Raw genomic sequence first — 5662 nt, forward strand, 5'->3', positions numbered from 1 at the left:
AGAGATGTACACCTTGGCTCACTCCTGAGCCACACAGCCATCCTTCTATCCTTCCAAACATCCCTCTGTGTATTTATTATTTATGCCATCAGTGGTTGGTGGGAACTAGGAGATGTCACTAGCGCCATGAAAGAATAGAGCTAGCAGCCGTGGCGCAGTGCTGACTCTTCTCTTTCTCAACTACACATCTGTCCCAGGTCCTGTCCTCCCACTGCTGCTGGCTACTCAGATCTTCCCTCGCCTATTTCTAATGATCTCCCTACCTGCTTGACTTCCATGCCCACAGCCTGTCCACACTTGAGCCTGTCCTCTACACTGGCTGCCAGGGCCCCTATCTAAATCACAAGCCTGATCTAATCACCATTTTGTGCCCCTTCCATAAAATCCATCCAAAGACCTGGCAGAGACTGGAGGATTTCACAACCTGACTCCAATTTGCCTGAGTCATCTCTGGTTCCAAAGATACACTAATGAATATGAAAGAATAAATAGCATACTCAAAACTCTGGTGGGGCTCACACCCTACAGATCTCAGCATCCAGAAAGGCCAGGCCCCAGCAGTGGCCAGAAAGACATGGCCATTGGTCTTGCCTTCTAGTCCTATATGCTGCTCCACAGCTCCCACTTCTGGGGAATGTACCTAGATTAGCAACCTTCACCTGAGATGTCCCCAGGGCTCTGGAACCCTCAGTTTTACGGTTCCTTCTATCTATCTGGGATGCCACCTCTCTGGAACAGGCTCTGAATCAGAGACCGCAGCCATTCCCACAACTGGTTGGGGCCCCCACAGATGCTGAAATCATTTATTTACACAAAAATTCATTTCTGTGGAATTTGGGCTTTAATCTGTGGGACTGTGGCCTTGTTAGGTCTAAAGGGATTTTCTCGAGTTCTGAGCTAGAGATGCCCTTAGTTTATATCCTTCGGTGCTACTCAATTCCTGGAGCTCCTGAGGCAGTATCGATGACAAACAAGCCTCTCAAAGTGATGCCAAGCCTCTGACATCATCTTTGGGAAAGATTTCCAGGATCACCTCCTTCCCTTTCCTGGTCCCAAGAAGTCCATGTCTCAGGGCTTCAGTTGTAGTAACTAGCTGGGCAAATCCAAACAGAGACTCAGTTCTGAAGGTTCATCTACAGTTTGTAGCCAGTCAGAAAAAGGTATGTATGGAGATGTAAAACGCAATAGGATTATAAAATAAAGCAGACACTTGGCAAGTCTAGCAATTTCTTTAAAAGTTAAACATACATCTGTCATATGACATGACCATTTTATTCCTAGATACTTACCCAAGAGAAATAAAAGCACATATCCACACAAACACTTGCATACCCATGGCAGCTTAATTTGTAGTAGGCCAAAACTGGAAACAACCCAAATGGCCCTCAATAGCTGAAGAGGCAGACAAATTGTCTATCCATACAAGAGAATAATACTTAGCAATGAAAAGGAATTAACTGTTAATATATACAACAACATGGATGAATCTCAAAACAAGTATGCTGAGTGATAAGAGAACAAACAAAAATATTCCATACTGAATGAGTTCATTTATGAAAAATTCAGATAATGCAAAACTAATCTGTAGTGACAGAGCAGCAGATGGGTGGTTGCCTACAGATAGTGGGGGTGGGAGGGACAGATGATAAAGGGACACAAGGAAACTTTTGAGAGTGGTGTATATTCATTATCTGGATTATGGTGGTGGTATCACAGGTGTATATGTATGTTAAAACTCACCATATTGTACACTTTAGGTACATTCAGTTTATATATATTATATATAACTTAATAAATACTATATACAACTTAGTAAAGTTTATATATATATACTAATTATAACTTAATAAAGGTATTAAAAAAAAGAGGAAGAAGAAGGAAAGAAAGAACAGAGTGCCCTCATACTCTCACTGCAGTCTTCTGTTGCCTTCAGGCTACAATGAGCACCCAACTTGGTCCATGAGGCCTTTCCAACAGCCTGGTCACCCTCTCCTGCCTCATCTCTCACGTCTCTCCTGGGTGGTAATCAATCAGCTGTGGCTCCCTGAATGTGCCACGCTATTTTACACTTGTGCATGCTGTCCCCTCCACCAGTAGGTCCATCTCCTGCCTCAACCACCCAGAGAATTCCTACTCTATCATCAAGGCCATGCTCAGAACTGCCTTCTCCACAGAAGCCTTCCCAACGCTAGCAGGTCACTATGAACAGCTCTTTTCTCTATGCTCCACAGCCAAGTGCCCAATTTGCTGTTAGGATCTGTTTGGGCAGACTGGGGGCTCCTTGAGGCTAGGGACAGTATCACATCCATCCCTGTCTTGTCTGTGTCAGGCCCATGGGCATCCATGAAGCTTTATTCAGTGAATTCAATATGCCCAAGAAAGTGGGGTGGATTAGCATGGGGTGGGGTATGAGAGATCCAGAACAGGATCTGAGGGTTGGGAAGAGTCAGGAAGGGCAGAAGGCACAGCCTTCAAGGAGAGGCAGGCTGCTCTGAAGAAACTGCACTGATCAGGATTCAGCTAGAGCCTCAGCTAGGTAGGGTTCGGTAAAGTAGGCTCCCTGCTTCCCCATGTGAGGAGCTTTGGTGCAGGGATGGGGTTGGGGACTGAGGCCTCTGCTCCAATACTCATCTGTTTGTCTGCATTCCCCACATCTGCTGAAAAATGGCTTCAGAGACTATACCTACAGTCAGCAGCTTGGATAGTGGAATGGACAGCAGACTCCTCAGTGATTCCTGAACACAGTGAGAAAGAACTATTGCAAAGGGAACCCTCTGAGCTCATGATGCCTTGGGTAACTGCCCAGCCGTCCAGGCCTACCCTTCTTCCATGGCTTCAGGGGTCCTGGGTAGGCCTCTGGCTGGATGACTGTATAAGGGTGACCCTTTCTCCACCTAGCCCTGTAGCCTTGGTGTTCCCATTCAGCTGTAGCCTAAGAATGAACTGGTCTTTATATTGGGAGCTGGGCCACACAGGTGGAAAAGAGCTCCCACTTTTCCTGGTTAATCAGGGAACAATGCCAAGGCTAAGGCCACCAAGGGAGATCATTCTTCAGGGATCAAACCTGGGAGGATAAATACCCAGAAATGATGCCCCCACAAGCTTCTAGGTTGGTAACTAGAGACACATGTGTGTGCCAGGGGCTGAAAGTCCCTGCACCATTGAAGCACACCAGAGAGGAAGAACAGCCAAGAGCCAGAGGCACTGCCCAGAGGGTAACAAGCCTGGGCCCAAGGCAGAAATGCATCATTTGTTCAATGACCATCAAACTATTTTCTGATGCCACAGGCAGGTGATCATAAATGAAACACTTCTTTCAAAAATGCAGGTGATACCACTGGGGCTGATCCCATTATTTACTCTTGAGCTGAACCAGCCATGAGCCCATTGGTCTTGGATTCCATCCAAGCTGGTTTAGTAACAGGTTTCCCACCAAAGGGCTTACACAAGATCAGCCTCTCCTAGAAGGTATCCCATGGCACTTCCCTTGGAGATGGGCCTTCTAATGTCACATCACTTGAAAGTTTCTCAAGGTGGCATCCCAAAGAAAGATCCTACAAACTCATTCTTAGGCCCACATACTTTAGAGGTGGTGCCAAGGTCAGACATGCAGCTCAGGGTCGCTTGGTGCCAGGGTAGGTGTATGGCAGAGGAACTCTGGCTGTGCTTTACTTGGCCCAGACCAGCCACTGGAGGCCCAAGGGAAGCAGAGCTGGGTGCAGACTGGAGCATGTGGACAGTTTTTGAAATCATGAATCCTGTTTAGAGCCCTGGTTCTTCCGGGGTTCCCTATGCAAATGCCAAAGGAATTAGTTATCCAACTGAGTTCCCCATAGGCTACAAAGCTGCAGCTCCCAAACAGGTTACACTCCTGGCATACCTTACAAAGTGTTCTGTCTGAGACGCCTGGTGGCTCAGTGGTTGAGTGTCTGCCTTCAGCTCAGGGTGTGATTCTGGGGTCCTAGGATCGAGACCCATATCAGGCTCCCTGTAGGGAGCCTGCTTCTCCCTCTGCCTATGTCTTTGCCTCTCTCTGTATGTCTCTCATGAATAAATAAATAAAATCTTAAAACAACAACAAAGTATCCTGTTCCCCCACCAGCAGGGCAGTGCCACCATATTCCTCTTCCCCCAACCCTTCGCAGACTGCTATGTACCCTATGCGAAGTGCCTACCCCCAGCAGAGCCCCTATGCACAAGGCAAGTAGGACACACACCATATGCCCCGCCTAGTCACACCATCCACCATATCACAGTGTTGCAGCCCAACCGCATGCTGGCGATGGTATACCCTGCTCTCATCCCTCCACTTAGAGGCAATGGCATCACCATGAGCATGGTATCTGGGACCACTATGGCCATGTCAACAGGTATCCTGTTGACCATCCACTCCCCAACTCCTGTTGTCCCCCACCCAGTCACTGTGCGCACATATTGGAGCCCTGGGAATGCCCATCTACAGCTATGTCCCCTCTCAGTTGTGATCACTCTGCAAATGTTTGAGGATGGAGATGTGCAGTCACATCATGGAGGTTCCACAGCTGTTGCTGCACACCTTGCATCTCCAGCCCAGACCTTCTTAATGCTCTTGACATTTGGTTAAAAAATACTATGATGGCCTGGTCCAGCAGGTCCCAGCACCATCAACTAACTCTGTGGGTTAGTCTTAAATCAAATCCTGTTTTGTGGGCTGCCTGGCAATTTTTTAGCTGATAAAAAGGGAGTATTAATCTAAAAAAAAAAAAAAAAGCCCACACACTCTAGCTTAGAAAAGTTACTAAGACTCTCAGCACCTCAGTATCTTCCATTGCAAAGGGTCTGTAATTCACTTCCTGTCTTTCATTTCACAAATATTTTTAGGGTACCTGCTGCATGTGGGTCCCTGTACTAGATATCTCAAGGAAGAGAAATGAAATACCTACCAGATGGAGGCTCGAAGTCAGCTTTCAGACACTCACTGACCCTCAAAGCTTGAAAGCCAGGTCCAGTGAGGGTGCTTGGGGATGTGGAAAGTGAGGGGAGGGTAAAGGTCTCACAGCACAGACGCCGCACAACACAATTCAGAGTGCTATATGAACTGATCAAAGAATGTTCCAGAACAGGTGTACCGGGAGCAAAGTGGGAACAGCACCTGGTTCATGTCATTCTCATTCACATCTCACTCTCCAGCAGAATTAGATGATCTGGTCTTTCTACTGGGAGTATTAAGGGTCAGGGAAGGCTTTGTGGGCAGGGGCTGCTCGAACAGTCTCTGAGTAATAAACAAGTTTGCCAGGCAGATAAAGGGCATAAGGACAGCCCAGGCCAAGAAAACATGAGCAAATCTCAGAGAAATATCTTATGATGAGATAAGAAGTGGCTTAAAAGAAGTACAAACTTTGCTATTCAAAGAATTCCAGAGAAATTCCCAGATTAAAAAAAAAAATGCAGTGATGCTTGCCTTTTGATATAAGAATGTGTGCCTGTTTGGCCCTGGTCTAATTCTCCTCCCTCTGCCTCTGCAGGGAATTTCTTGGAGATAGCTCATGCTAAAAGCCCTTAGAAATGTTTCTCCAAAGACACACCAAATCCCCACTGGATAATTAGGATGTAGCCTAATCTTTGGAGGATGGTTGTTTTCTCTAAAGGTATAAACTGTGGCAGCCCAGGGACTGACTAGGGC

General features: G+C 46.8%; 1 pseudogene; it reads left to right on the forward strand.

Moving 5' to 3' along the window:
• The first annotated feature begins 3751 nt into the window (after positions 1-3751).
• LOC112646439 (myelin-associated neurite-outgrowth inhibitor-like) lies at positions 3752-4484 on the forward strand (annotated as a pseudogene).
• The last annotated feature ends 1178 nt before the right edge of the window (positions 4485-5662 follow it).

The sequence above is a fragment of the Canis lupus genome, chromosome 5 (genome assembly GCF_003254725.2).
Source record: "Canis lupus dingo isolate Sandy chromosome 5, ASM325472v2, whole genome shotgun sequence".
Classification (NCBI taxonomy): Eukaryota; Metazoa; Chordata; class Mammalia; order Carnivora; family Canidae; genus Canis; species Canis lupus.